The sequence below is a fragment of the Leptodactylus fuscus genome, chromosome 4 (genome assembly GCF_031893055.1).
Source record: "Leptodactylus fuscus isolate aLepFus1 chromosome 4, aLepFus1.hap2, whole genome shotgun sequence".
NCBI classification, from domain to species: Eukaryota; Metazoa; Chordata; class Amphibia; order Anura; family Leptodactylidae; genus Leptodactylus; species Leptodactylus fuscus.
Genome location: NC_134268.1, coordinates 79645343 through 79661744, shown reverse-complemented (window position 1 = coordinate 79661744; position 16402 = coordinate 79645343).

Genomic DNA, 16402 nt, shown 5'->3' with positions numbered 1-16402 from the left:
GATTTGACTTGAATATTCTGAATTGTTAATTTTTTTAACAAAACCAAACAATTTAGGATTCGTCTCGGACAAATTAAAAAGGCTGTAGCAGGTAAATTAATATACACTGGGATCTCTGGAATCTCTGCTGAGTATAAGAGCTGGAAGAACAAAGGAGGTGCCAAAATAAAAACATTTAAACCCAGCTTCTGTTACCTCCTTTGGGCATCCTCATGGTGCCTAGTGGCTCTGGGTCTTCCACCTGTCACCTTTATGACATCATGATGCTTGGTGTGCCCTTGACACCGCTGGGCCCAAACATAGTCATGAGGAGGATTCTTACCAGAGTATAGTTAAACTGTTGCTTTTGATAAAAGTGTAGCTCAAGAAAATAATGAAGTACATGATTTATTTTCCATTGGACAATTGTTAGGAACCTCATGCAATAATAATGGACAGTAAGTCCTGGGCAACCAGAATCCCCAAATACCAAGGCAAAAACAGTCCCTAGTGTACAACGCACTCCTAATCAGAGTGGAACCAGGCCTCAGAGTTCTTCGCCAGAGCTCGTGATGGCGGAGTTGGACTTGGTAATTTCCGGGATGCAGAACCTCAACTGCCCAGAGAGCGCCGCGCACTCAGCGAACCCCAAACAATAGAGGACCCAGAAACACTAACCTCAGTGGATGAATAATTAGTAGAGCAGGTCAGCAAGGAGAGCGATAATGTGAGGTTTGCCAGGCAGTAGCAGAGGCGCCGTAGGGCCAAGTCGATACACAAGAGGTCAATGTAGGTTCCAGGAATAGCCAAAAACGTAGCCAATAAAGCCAAGTTGGTATATAGGAGGTCATGTGGTAGCAGGAGGGAGAAGCAGATGCCTAGTCAGGAGAGCTGGGTCATGCACAGGAGTTCACGGAGTAAACAAGCAGGAGTAGTCAGGAAATAAGCTGAAGTCATCCACAAGAGGTCAGGAGGTAGCCAAATCAGGAGGTCAAGGAGAGATAGTCTGGAAAGCAAGCCGAGGTCATACACAGGAACAACAGGAGGGCACACAGGAGGTTCAGTGATCAGTATAGGATTAAGAAACAAAGGATGAAGCTGTCACCAAATAATCTGAATAACCAATGGTGGGTCAGACCCAGAATGAGGTCTGAATACCCTCTGGCCCGCCGCTGACCCCCCTGACCACAGAAGTGCCGTCCTGGTGCTAGAAGGAGACCATAACTCCCCTAAAGCGGAGGTTCTGGCCCTCCTCCACAAGGGACCGGAAGAGCCATTCCAGCGCAGGAGACAGAGCGGGTCGGCAGCCTCCATGTGGTACAGCGGAGGCTCCGGCCTGTCCTAACAACTATTATGAAATACAGATATGTTCTTCCTTTCTGTTCCTCTTGGCTGGATATGTCCATATGTGTCACAAGATAACCACATTTTCCAAACAACATTATTTCACAACAACCTTCCACAAGATGTCTTAGAGATTGTAATGAAAGTTAAAGGGATTCTATCATTAGAATTCCATTTTAAGCTAAACCCACGTAGGAATAGCCTTAAGAAAGGCTATTGTTCCTCTATTCAGCGCTGCCTTCTTGTTTTACACCTCCACCTCTTCTTTTTTGTTCAGCCACAGGAAAATGGCTGACTGCACCCACTGCGCGTATCCATTGCCCATTTTCCTTCAGACTCTCCCGTATGGCCACAGGAAAATGGTGATAGACATGTGTAGTCAGCGCTTTTTGAAGAAGACGTGACGGAAAAAGGAAGAAGAGGCGGAGGGGCAAACAAGAATAAGACGGCACTGGAGCATTTTCTCGCAGCACTGGGGATACTCTAAGGAATGGTGGTGCGGAAAAAACATCTAAAGGTAGGTGAAGAATATTCCTACGTGGGTTTAACTTAAAATGGGATTCTATTGATAGAATCCCTTTGATACAATCAGAATGGTCATCCAGTAGCAGTGTTGTGCATTACAGCTTGTCAAAGATTTTACAGGCACGTTACAATAATGAATTGATTTGACGAGAAATTGACCTTGAGGTAAAGCTGGAACCATCTGTAATCTAACATGCAAAGAAATATATATATATATATATATATATATATATATATATATATATATATATATATATGCTTTTCATATATTTTCTGAGGTCGCATTCTAGGTGTTTCCTGGGATAAGGATAACATAGGCCACCAATATCAGATCTGGGCATACTTAATTCTTGACCGCTGCTGAGGTTGTGGAACATGTGCAAGCACTGAAGCCTTTTCAGTGATTACCTCCATTTTTACATGTCTGTATGCCATCCATTTAGTAGCAACAAGACAGGATATTGCAGGTTTGTCTAATTCAAGAGTCCGGGATGAAACTGCAATTCCTTTCACTGCAGTGTGTGTGCCCTAAACATTGAAAAAGTTACACGGCTCACACAAACATTCATGGATACTATATTGATGGCCTGTCCTAATGAAGATACGTGGTAGGTTTATTATGCCTTGTACAGCAAAAAAAAAGTCATTTTTGGAGAGAAATTTGAGACTTTTTCCACTTTTTTATACTTTCCTGGAAGGTGGCATAAATTAAGTGCACCTTTCCTTTTGCATGCGATATCAGGACTGGCATTTCTCATAAATCTGCACCTATATTTTTGACATGTCAAACAGGTGACATATCCTCACCGATATGAAACTAGTGACCTCTCCTAAGGGTAAATCATCAGTATCCTGATCCTGGAAAACCCCTTTAATAGTCATATACTCATTGTAAAATTTTGAAAAACTCCAAACATCTTTCTAGAACAGCGGTTCTCAACCTGTGGGTCGCGACCCCGGCGGGCGTCGAATGACCAAAACACAGGGGTCGCCTAAAGCCATCGGAAAATACATATTTCCGATGGCTTTAGCCGCTGAGAAACCGCGTTACCTTTTGCTGCAGGGAAGATCCTAGTGGGCTGAAGGACCTGTGATGATGTCATGACCACGGGATCGGACTCTGGTGTGGGCGGAGCTATTCAGTACAGTGCCGAGTTACACAGGAAGAGAAGGCTGCAGTGAATGGAGACTGGAAGGTAAGATGGAGAGAAGAGACAGCATGTGTAAGCAAGGGGGGAAGGGGAGTTCAGGCTGTGTGTGAGTATGATAGAGGGGTACAGGCTGTGTGTGAGTATGATAGAGGGGTACAGGCTGTGTGTGAGTATGATAGTGGGGTGTTTCAGGCTTTGTGTGAGTATGATAGTGGGGTACAGGCTGTGTGTGAGTATGATAGAGGGGTTCAGGCTGTGTGTGAGCAAGATGGGGGAAAGGGGGTTCAGCATATCTCTTAACCGTCCCTATTTCCGTGGGACATTCACGATTTCGGTGACGTGTCCCGCGGTCCCGGTTGGAAGGAGGACGCAGATCTGAGTTGAATACAGACGCGGCTAAAGCAAGGAGCTGTCACTGTTCAGCTCCTTGCTTTGCCGCTGCTAGTCGCTGTGTAGACGCGATGTGATGATGTCACATTGCGCCTACAACTGTTAGAGAGAGAGAGAGAGCAGCGGGGGAGCGAGGAGAAGGTAAGTTTAATGTGTACACTGAGGTGGAACGTGAAACTGGGGGCAGAGATGGAGGAGACATGAATCTGGGTGCAGAGATGGTGGGGACATGAATCTGGGGGCAGAAATGAGGGGACATGTATCTGGGTGAAGAGATGGAGGGGCATGAATCTGGGGGCAGAGATGGGGGGGACATGAATCTGGGGGCAGAGATGGAGGGGACATGAAACTGGAGGCAGATATGGAGGGACATGAATCTGGGGGCAGAGATGGGGGGGACATGAATCTGGGGGCAGAGATGGGGGGACATGAAACTGGGGGCAGAGATGGAGGGGACATGAAACTGGAGGCAGAGCTTTTGTGATTAATCACTATGTTTAAATCATGTTTGATTTGTAGCAATGCGAATACATAATGCATATCAGGTATTTACATTCTGAATCATAACTGTAACAAAATTAAGGCCTGTTCACACGGGCACAGAGGGGGCAGATTATGGCGCGAAATCCACGTCATAATCCGCCCCCTCACAATGGAGGTCTATTTAGGCTGCCAGGCTTGTTTTTTGCGTGAGCGGCATGTTGCCGCTCACAGGAAAAAAAAGCGGGCTGCCCTTTCTCTGACAGCAACCTCCGGAGTTGGCCCATTAATTTGAGCCGACTCCGGGGAAGGGGGGGGAAGATGCGACAGTCGTGGCAAGCGTGTTTTGACCCGAGAGTGACACGGCTCCCCGTGTCACTCTCAGTGCCTAAATCCGCTATAAATCCGCTATACCGTCCCCTGTGTGAACTAGCCCTTACAGTTAAGAAGTAGCCACCAAAATTATTTTTTGGTTTGGGGTCACCGCAACATGAGGAACTGTATTGCGGGGTCACGGCATTAGAAAGGTTGAGAACCACTGTTCTAGAAGCAAAGATAATATTCATTTAACTACAAAAATCTCAAGTTATGTTAATTACATTCATGTAACATAGAAAATATTTTGTTAGCAACTTCTTATTCTACGGCAACATAGAAAAAAGACCAAAGTATATAGCAGATTCAATACAGATATTTTTTATTGAAGTCACAGCCTGGCAGTGCTTCAGATTATGACATGAATAACAATGTAGCAATATCATTCATTTTCGAAAGAGTAAGGCGGAAGCAGGAAAATGGAAATTTGTTTAAAAATAATAGGAAATGTTCAGCAGCAGTCAGGCACTCCAATCTCTAGCCATAAAATACGTATGAACTAAACATTTGTAAGATAAAGGAAAAATACAGCAGGTCTGAAGAATTGCATCGTGCTGTGTGCACGTATACTCACATTTATTTTCCTTTATAAATGGGATTATAGCTTGGACCAGGGTAAATCCAAACAATGTTTCAATTACAGTATCTGCAGGAGCTCTAATTCCATTACCAAGCAGTTATATAGTAACCGTCTACGTTTACCACCTTTTTTGTCGTTGCTCTTAAACAGAAATGGCAGGTTTTGAAGTCACTGAGGTAAGTGCACAATAGTCTACTGAACTACTGTAAAGAGTTAAATCATCGTAACTTAAATAGAACTAAAAATGTGCATTATTGCTGAAAAACCCCATTCCATGAAATGCTAATGAATATGTTCATTGTGTACACCAAAAATGTAACCAAAAGTATAACATGAAATTCCTGCCCAAAAGGCAAAGCTCTAAGGACCTTCAATTTCACTTACATTTTTTAGAACTAATATCTTCCTATGTGACAGAGGAACCATTAAGGCAGATCAAGCACTGTTGACCAGGGCCAAATGCGATCTTTCCTGATCGTATATTTATGTTCCTAAAAGACACAGTACAGTATTGCATTGTGATCACAAAATGTCCCTGGCTTCTGTATTAAGAGCTGTCTCTGCCTCTCACTGAATGTTACTGTGAATGGTTGTGACTAGAGATGAGCGAGTAGTACTTGATCGAGTAGGTATTCAATTGAATACTACGGTATTCAAAATACTGGTACTCGATCGAGTACCACTCGCTATTCGAATAGAAAAGTCTGATGCAGAACCAGCATTGATTGGCCGAATGCTATACAGTCGGCCAATCAACGCTGGTTCTTTTCCTACCTTTAGAAGTCTTCTCCGTGCAGTTTCCCCGCTCCGACTTCCGGCTTCCGGCTTCCGGCTCTGAATTCACTCTGCCAGGCATCCGGCCTGGGCAGAGCCGAATGCGCATGCCCGCTTGTAGTGCGGACATGCGCAGTCGACTCTGCCCAGTCCCGATGCTTGATCAAATGTTGCCTACCCCTGAAACGAGCATTTCCCCCCATAGACTATAATAGGGTTCGATATTCAATTTGAGTAGTCGAATATTGAGGGACTACTCGAAACGAATATCGAACCTCGAACATTTTACTGTTCGCTCATCTCTAGTTATGACATCTTGGTGGATAAAGAGAGTGAGGTGTGTGAGTGTTGGGAAGGGGGGTTCTCTGTCCTTCATTTCCCCCAGTTACATGATCATATTGTCCCCAGGTCTGCCATCTTAGTTATCCTATTAGATCTTGTCAGAAGCATAACCAAATAGGATAACTGAATGTTCTGTTAACAATAGACCTGCAGCAATAAAGTCTTAGTGTTGAGGTACTATGCCCTAGAGGGACTTAAAGTGTAACTCTCATTTTTTTATTTTTTTTTAAATATTGTGTCAGGGGGTGTATGATAAACATAGTTGTTATATACTCTAACCTATCAAACTTTCTTTTAATAGAAAACAGACTGTAAATATCCTATTAGCAATAAGGTAACTAAACATTGCCAAGGAGACTCTGTACACTCGCTAAGATTGAAGTACTACGGGAATGTTATTTTATATGCAGTACTACCTGTTATATTAACTGGTGATATCTCAGGTTCTGTTAGAGCTTGTACTTTAGTTCTAGAATTTCAACTTTCTAGTGGTCTCGGAACCATCATTCTAGGTTGTATAACACCAGAGTTATAGCCATTGGAAGTGCCCGTTCCCTCCTTTACTAAATGCTTCAGCTCTGCATATTTCCCTAATAACAGATCAGTGAGAGGTTTGCTACACCCTATTTTATAATAAAAAGGAAGTTAGGTAGGATAATAAAGTGTATTAGAAAAATATTCACCATCCTTTATCCAAAAGATTATAGTAAATTGTCATAAGTGCCACAGAATATTTGAAATAAAAAGCAGAGCATTTTCTGCAAAAATAAGCCCTCACATAGGTTCATGAAGGAAAATAAAAATGTTTAGGGTCTTTATAAAAACATTGCTTTTATTGTGCAATGTAGTAAAACTATAAAGTATATAAATTCGGCATAGTCATGATCATACTGACCCACAGAATAAAGGTACCGTAAATATTCTCTCCATTCCTAGACAAGCTGTCCGATCATGGATTGATGTATACCTTGGTCTTTGACAATGGATTTGTAGCCTTTATAGGATTCATGACTCTTTATAACACGTTTTCTTAGATTTTCTGAATGTTGTTTGCCTAAAAGCATGGCTGGGATTAGCCAATCCTTTAAGAAGAACAGATTTGTCAATAACCAGATTTTGTGTGTTCCTTTTAACGGCCACAGTGTATGTGAAACCCATACATGCAATGTCAATTCCTTAATTGAAATAACATTTACCGAGTAGCTTTTGGAGAAGTCATTTATACAGAGTTTACTTTTTCTCTCTGCTCTGTGATTGTTTACTCAATATACTCAATAAAATGCATGAACGGGACAACTGCGACCAAGTTATTAGTGTAGTCAGATTGTCTATAATTATAACTTAGTAATCAATTGGGCTCACTTACTTCACTAACCTCTGCTTTCCTGACACTAGGGTGTATGAACAACCAATGAACAATACCCTGCCAGGGATGTTCTACTTAGCTCCATTCAATGGACATACATTTATACCAAGGTTAATAGCCCTTCACTTCTCTACAAGTAGGCATACATTTACATCGAACGGATGACAAAAACACAAGAGCTGAATCTGCACCATCTATAGTGGATGCAGACTGTAATATATAGCTGGTATCCTGTAGCTATGGCTTATATCACTTAACCATTTCCATACCAGGCTGACACTTCAGTAGGCACAGATATGTCCTTGCTCCTCTGAGCTATAAAAATGTTTAACACTGTCGGGACCATGGAGTTAAAAAAAGTTGCACAGAATACATGTACTAGACACACAATCACAAATAAAGGTAACGTTTTACACTGTTCCATACCTGTCCATAACCAATAGAATATGCTAGCAACTGTACGTCTTTAGGAAGGCCTGCTATATGCTATAATAATAGGGATAGCAATTATCACTTAGAGGAGCGATAATCAGTGTTATGGCACTGTAAATTTACTCCATAATTCAGGAGCAATAAAGAACCCATATTAAGCCTAATAATGGGGGAAAAGGTTAATCTTTCATTCTCCCTCACAATACATCTCTAAGACCCCTAGGTAGGACTACCATGGGCCTCAAGCTCAATGGGACCTCTCCTGACTGAGGTCCTTTGTTCTAGTATATTGTTGACTACAATGGGGTCAATTGGGTGACTCTCATTTTAAAACTGAAACCAAAGGAAGAGGAAAAGTCCACCATGTAGGACTTTTTGCACTGCTGATTTTCAGTGGACACTATGACAGAGTCTCCAAAAGAATGTAGCCTTAGTTAAGTGCAAGCCAGCTTGGATAACCAACAAGGCAGTCTCACCAAAAGGACTGCGGCTCAGCCAATCTTTAACATTCTTAACAGGGCATTAAAGAGAACCCACACAATTATTAATTCTAATAAAACCACCTTCTAATGGCAGAAATAGGTCTTCTTTATAACACTGGATCTGTTCTGCGGTGTCCCCTCAATATCTGTCTCCCTAGAGAAGGCAGGATTCTGGCTGTGTAGCGTAACATCAAAAAAATGACACCTGTTAATATTTTAGAAATACAAATAAATGCAAATTTTTTCTGCATTTAATCAGATTAAGTAGACTTGAACATAGCCTTAAGGTGTTAAAACATAACAAAAACTATATTAATTTGGTGAATGAAGTCTGTAAGAAAATTGTGCAATTGCATTTTTTTCCAATCTACTCCATTCTGAATATTTTTGCAGCCTTCCAGTATCGGATATGGAAAATGAAATGGTACCATTATTAAGTCCAATTTGTCACACAAAAATAAGCCCTTGTATGACTCTGTGAACAGATAAAACAATTATAGTTTTTTGAAATGGAGAGGAAAAAAACTAAATGCAATATCAGAAAACCGATGTAAGTTCAGGGGTCAAATTGCTACTACAAGAAGCCTATGTCTTAGCAATGTTTTCCAGGAAATTAGTCATGTCACCCTAAGGCTTTCACACGCTTTCCTAAGGAGTTCACACATAGTTTATTGGTCAGGATTTTGAGGCTGAATTCGCCTCAAAATCCTGACCAAAAAGATGGCTCCCATTGAAGTCAATGGGAGCAATTCAGTTCTTTTTTCCGGGAGCCGGAACAAATGGCTCCTGGAAAAAAAGAAGCAACATGCTCATTCTTCAGGCGGAATCGCCTTGCGGGCCTACTCAGGAGTGGAGTGTGTGACTGGATGCCGGTGCACTGCATCGGCATCAAGTCGCAGCTACCTGTTCTTTGGTCTGGAAACTGAGGCGGCCTCCGCCTCAGTTTTCTGACCAACAAAAACCCCATGTGAACCTGGCCTTATTCTTTCTACAGTGTTATGTCCAGCTGTAAGACATTTGGCTGTAGCACGAACCTTCTACTTCATTCCTCTTTGAGTAGGTAAATAAGATACAGTCCTATGAAAAAGTTTGGGCACCCCTATTAATCTTAATCATTTTTAGTTCTAAATATTTTGGTATTTGCAACAGCCATTTCAGTTTGATATATCTAATAACTGATGGACACAGTAATATTTCAGGATTGAAATGAGGTTTATTGTACTAACAGAAAATGTGCAATATGCATTAAACCAAAATTTGACCGGTGCAAAAGTATGGGCACCTCAACAGAAAAGTGACATTAATATTTAGTAGATCCTCCTTTTGCAAAGATAACAGCCTCTAGTCGCTTCCTGTAGCTTTTAATCAGTTCCTGGATCCTGGATAAAGGTATTTTGGACAAACAATTCAAGTTCAGTTAAGTTAGATGGTCGCCGAGCATGGACAGCCTGCTTCAAATCATCCCACAGATGTTCAATGATATTCAGGTCTGGGGACTGGGATGGCCATTCCAGAACATTGTAATTGTTCCTCTGCATGAATGCCTGAGGATTTGGAGCAGTGTTTTGGATCATTGTCTTGCTGAAATATCCATCCCCGGCGTAACTTCAACTTCGTCACTGATTCTTGAACATTATTCTCAAGAATCTGCTGATACTGAGTGGAATCCATGTGACCCTCAACTTTAACAAGATTCCCGATGCCGGCATTGGCCACACAGCCCCAAAGCATGATGGAACCTCCACCAAATTTTACAGTGGGTAGCATGTGTTTTTCTTGGAATGCTGTTTCTTTTTGGACGCCATGCATAACGCCTTTTTTTATAACCAAACAACTCAATTTTTGTTTCCAAAATGAAGCTGCCTTGTCCAAATGTGCTTTTTCATACCTCAGGCAACTCTATTTGTGGCGTACGTGCAGAAACGGCTTCTTTCTCATCACTCTCCCATACAGCTTCTATTTGTGCAAAGTGCGCTGTATAGTTGACCGATGCACAGTGACACCATCTGCAGCAAGATGATGCTGCAGCTCTTTGGAGGTGGTCTGTGGATTGTCCTTGACTGTTCTCACCATTCTTCTTCTCTGCCTTTCTGATATTTTTCTTGGCCTGCCACTTCTGGGCTTAACAAGAACTGTCCCTGTGGTCTTCCATTTCCTTACTATGTTCCTCACAGTGGAAACTGACAGGTTAAATCTCTGAGACAACGTTTTGTATCCTTCCCCTGAACAACTATGTTGAACAATCTTTGTTTTCAGATCATTTGAGAGCGGGCTGTCCATGTTCGGCGACCATCAAACTTAACTGAACTTGAATTGTTTTGTAGAAAGAAATGGTCCAAAATACCTTCATCCAGGATCCAGGAACTGATTAAAAGCTACAGGAAGCGACTAGAGGCTGTTATCTTTGCAAAAGGAGGATGTACTAAATATTAATGTCACTTTTCTGTTGAGGTGCCCATATTTTTGCACCGGTCAAATTTTGGTTTAATGCATATTGCGCATTTTCTGTTAGTACAATAAACCTCATTTCAATCCTGAAATATTACTGTGTCCATCAGTTATGAGATATATCAAACTGAAATGGCTGTTGCAAACACCAAAATATTTAGAACTAAAAATGATTAAGATTAATAGGGGTGCCCAAACTTTTTCATAGGACTGTAGGTGAATGCCGGCTCCTTTACTAAGCCCCAACTTTCCATACACCAGAAAATGGAGCAGATTAGCTGTTCTCTCTACAGGATTTGCATAAAACAGATTATGCATGCTGACAGTGTGAGCCAGTTTATCTTGTGTTTGCTTTCATCATGAATTTCTAGATATAGCGATTCTTTAATTGTGGTTAAAAATTACAATTGTGTATGCCAAGATCTTTGTTGGATTTGTACAGCATTTATACCTAATGGAACACTTGTAAGCTACAGTTTACAGGGGTTTAATTTGTTTTTATTCATCGACATCGGCTATATACTGTACATAATGTAGCATCTTTGTAATATATCTTCACAGCATCTTTTCCATTTTCAGTTCATTTTTATCCTCTACCGCCAGATCTTCTTATAGTTTTATCCTTATTCTAATTATGGCTTATGTATGTTAATACACCCCGCAGCTCAGCTCATTAATGCTTCAACAAAATATCTGATTAACATTTGAATACCAAATACTTGCCTGACTGCAGGAAGTATTAAGGTGTTAATGAGAGAATCAGATCACAGCCCATTCACTTCAGTACATCAGAGTGCACTAAAAGTAGAGAGAAATATTATAAATCAAAAATAATTATTTAGAAGGTTTTTTTTAATAAGTGCAAATATAGTTATGGAAAAATGTACAGGCAAGCGTTACATTTTCTGTATTTAAAGCAAATGAGAAAAGTCAGACTTGTCTACAATACGTAATTAAGTCTGCAGAAGCCAAGTGCTGCATATATTTTTAATATAAAACAAATGAGAATTTATATTTTATCTCTTAATGCAGCCAATGCATTAAAATTGTGGCAAAAATGCCCAAGGCCTTTAGGATATTCCTTCAGTGATTCACTTGAATGCCTCTTAAGATATGACCAATGGCATTCTGTTAAATCAGTTCCTCTTGAGGAGATCTTAGTGAAGTGCAACCATCCTAAACTGTATATTTAAAGCATCGAGGAGGAGGAGATATGCATTATTTCCCCCATCAAGCTGTCTCTGACTTTAGAGAACTTGCTAGTTTATAAAGTCTTGTGTCAGAAACAGGGGCCTTTGTGGTCACCTGTCCAGTAACTGTGAGTGACTATGGCTGGCCAAATTCAAAGACTAAGTTGCTAGCAATGAAGATTTCATACCACACAAGAGTTGGTATAAAAGATCCTCTCTTAGCCTCAGCAGTGAACACAAAGAGACCTTTATTACACATGTGCAGGTTTTTATATCCAAATACAGGAAGTAAACAACAGCAAGCTCAATCATGAGTCTGATTGGTTGGTTGGGGTATCCGCCTCCTGTGACATCAGCCCCAGGGCACTACCTCCAGGAAGGCAGTGACAATCTGCAACGCCTCTTCCCGTGATGTGGCTTCCTGTGATGTCACTTTCTGTGGGTGTGCCAGACCCTCCCATGAGAGCATGGGAGACCCTGTAGAGTCTCCTTGTGTCCACATGGACAGAGCACACCATAGAGGCCATCTTGTTATGTAATCTATTCAGTTTCAAACATGAGTAATTATACTGCATTTAATATTAAAGGGATTCTACCATTAAAAAACTTTTTTTTCTAGGTAACATGTCGGAATAGCCTTTAGAAAGGCTATTTGTCTCCTACCTTTGGAAGTGATCACCGCCGCGCCATTCGCTCAAAATACCGGTTTGTACCAGTATGCTAATTAGTTCTCTTGCAGCAATGGGGGCATCCCCCAGCGCAAGAGATGCGATGGGGGCATCCCCATTGCTGCTCGAAAGCCGCCTCCAGCGCCGCCTCTGTCTTCTTCTGCATCCTCCTCTTCCTTCTTCGGCTTGACGCCGGACGCCTGCGCAGTACGCTCTGTTCGGGGAACTTGCGGTGTCGGCACTATGGCCACGGGCATGCGCAGTATGTTCGCCGAACAGAGCGTACTGCGCAGGCGTCCAACGTCAAGCCGAAGAAGGAAGGGCAGTATGCAGAAGAAGACAGAGGCGGCGCTGGAGTCAGCTTTCGAGCAGCAATGGGGATGCCCCCATCGCTGTGAGAGAACTAATTAGCATACCGGTACAAACCGGTATTTCGAACGAACGGCGCAGCGGAGATCACTTCCAAAGGTAGGAGACGAATAGCCTTTCTAAAGGCTATTCCGATGTGTTACCTAGAAAAAAAAGTTTAAGGATCCCTTTATCCCTTTAAGGATAACAATGTTTTTGTGATTCATATATTTACAACCTTCACACTTGTATTAAGGGTCATAGTCACTGCCCAAAACAGTTTAACACCTCTTTTGTATCAGTGTTTATTCAGTGTTATGCTCATTTGTGACCAATAACTGGATGGGTTGTGTAGCAGTCTGCAATGCTAAGTGATTGGTGTTGTGTATCCTTAGCAGGTGCAGTTGGTGAGGTAGGAACTTTGGTTTTGTTTCAATGCTGTATCACAGGGAAGTTCTTGGAGATGCTTGATGGTATGGCCTGGTGCTAGCTTGTAAGACTGAAGTTATGCCCTGGAATGAAGTCCCTAGCCTTGATCAAGACACACGTTGACTCCTATGCGTGAGACAAGGTCCTACAAAAAGATTTCCTGTATAGGCATTGCTAGAGCATGAGACTGTTGGTTGGGTCAGGAAACTCAGATCGTACAACATGTCCAGATTCAGACAAGACTGTGAAGAGTAATCCTGAATATCACGTAAATATTACAGTGTCATGATATTATAACCAAGTATGTGAGGCCAAGCTGCTATATATAATGTTACTGCATCATGTTATTATCTGTTATATATTTGCTTTATTTCTACAATAACAGTTTTAACAATATTATTTTTATTATATGGGTGGAACGTTTCTATTTTTTTCAGGAACTGGTAAATGCCTTCTAAATGAGAAAAAGCTTTAGGGCTGACTGGTTCTGCACTGTATAACTTTGCCATTAAAAATGACCTCCTTGCACAGTGATGCTAGAAAACATGAATTATTTTTGCTAAAAGCACTGTCAGTGTCTGTGTCCATTATCATCTCTGCTTTGTTCAAGCCTCTAAGGAGCGTGACTCTTCTTTTGCTTTAATGCGATCAGTTCTGCTAGACTAAATTAGAAAATGTATTTGCAACTAAATTGAATGCAAATTACATATTTAGTAATGTCAACATAATACTTTATTAATTATTTCTTAATTGGTGTATTTGAAAGAGCACATGCTTGGAAATGTGCAAATAAGTAGCCATAGGATGCCCTTCATACCTGCAATGAAGATTATAATGTAATTAACTTTGTAGTTTATAGCTTGAATAAATACAAGCACCTTTATACAAGCAAAAATAGAAGTCTATATGAATATGTATGAATGAGGTGAAGCAAGTGGAGCTCGTTTATCCAAATAGAAGAGGAAAGAAGGGTGACAAAAGGGTCTTAGGTTATTATAGTGAGACTGCTTAATCAGACTCCCTCTGTTATTTATCTAATATACTTTATTCATAATATAAAGTTTGTGTCACTTGGTTAATAAAAATATGCAAGACACAGACAGTATGCAAAATTGCTGGTTGAGCAATTCCCTAGTGCTGCTACTGCAACCAGGGAGGAAGGAGAAGACAGAGACAGTGAGTCCTAAGCTTTACCCAGTCCCTGTCCCTACCTACTTACCACAACTGTCCTAATGACAGGGACAACTTAGTGACTTTCCCTTCTCTGAATAAGTGTACACAGAACAGGACAAGACACACCAACACAGAAGAGGAGTCAACAAGCCAAGGGTCAAAGCCAGAGAGACAAAGCAGTACAAATTGTAATCCAAAATGGCAGTCATAGGGGAAGCCAAAGGTCAGAAGCCAGTAATACAATATAATAGGAAGAGAACACCTTAGCAATAAACAAAGTCGCAATAGCCAGCCAACCTGTGTGGGCTGATGACCTGTTTATAGGAAGTCCAGAACTGCCCCAGACTTGATTGGTAGATCGGCTGTCAATCACACAGGGAAGGCTGAGATTAACTGTTTGAGGAACAGAGGGAAACAAAGATGCAGGAGATGGGTGTGGTGGAAATTCATTTACAGAGAAGAGGCAATAGAGCAGTGGTCACACAGAGCAAAAGGAAACCTAAGCAAGGAATCAAACTGAACACGCCTCCTGCGCTGCAGTATGTGAGGGTGGCGCAGGGATCAGAACAGGCAGAGACATTACAACACTGATATAATATAATGAGAAAACTAAACTAAAATAGTGTGTAGAAACCCGAGGTGTAATATATCTAGGTTGCTATCGATAAATAGACATCACGAATAGCCAGGTTAATATAACTATAGATGACTGATATAAAGTACTAGAGAACCCAAGTATAGATCCAAACAGATGCTAATAGTCAGCCATGGGAAATCCTCATCACACACTTTGATGTACATTTTGTCTTCTTTCCTCAGGGAGGGAAGGGGCAAAGGTAACAGAGAAGTAATATATAGTAAAAGCACTATCAAGAAAGGCCTATCACAAAATACCCCCTAAACTATACACAGACACTCATTACCTGGCACTTCCCACTGCAATCTGAGAGACTGCTGCACCAAGTCATCAAATGGCGCTGAACATCATCAAAGCGTTGTTTCCGAGTTGGGACTGTACTGCATGTAAACACATTGAGTAAATGGAAACAATTACCTAAAGTAATGGTGATAAGACCTGCTATATCGTCAATCATATTATAGGATATCAATGATCTATTATACCATGTGTCCAAGTAAGCTTATATCATAGAGCATCAGATGAATGAGGGAAGGTGTCCACACCTCCCTTAGGCCTCCCCTTATTATAGTCTGGGGTCAGAAGAGACCCCATGGTATAATAGTTTCACTAAGCTTATTTGAATTGTTGTAATATTTTGTCTATTTTAGTAACCTTTGCATTGTATTGCATGCCGTGATTTATCATGGAAATTGCTTTAGAGGTGCAATATTATTTATATCACGCATGTTTTTCTCTGATTAGTACATTATGGAGTGAATAGGCTTTTCCTATACATTTTGCTTTCTAAAGCTGACTACTGCAGCATGGAGCAGGTCAATGCACATGCACGGGTATCGCTTCTCTTGGTAGAAATTCTCCTAAAAAGGGATGTTTCTGTTGTGTAGTGCTTTCCACCAGATTGCAGTGTAAGTGCTTCATGGATACTTTATATGTTATGTAAGCCGATGGCTGGTCAGGTAATGGAGGGGGTGTACATCTCGCCCAGACTATTCAGGTGGGTGAGATGAGAAAACTCCAGGAATGTTTGTTCTCAGCAGATAACTTTCATCTGCTGAGCATTTTGGTAAATGCTCAGTACTGGGCTGGATTTTTAGGAATGACTGGTAGGATTGGTAGTGGGACCTGTCATTCCACCCCCCTCCAGTCCACACTTTGGGGATGTTCAGCAGTGACTCTGCTGATGAGAGTCTCCTCGTCAAGGAGGCTTAAGAAGTCAACTCCAACAGCAGACCTTTGGCAGAGTTTGGCTGGAGAGCTGACAGAGAGGTCATATTCTTTGGAGCTGT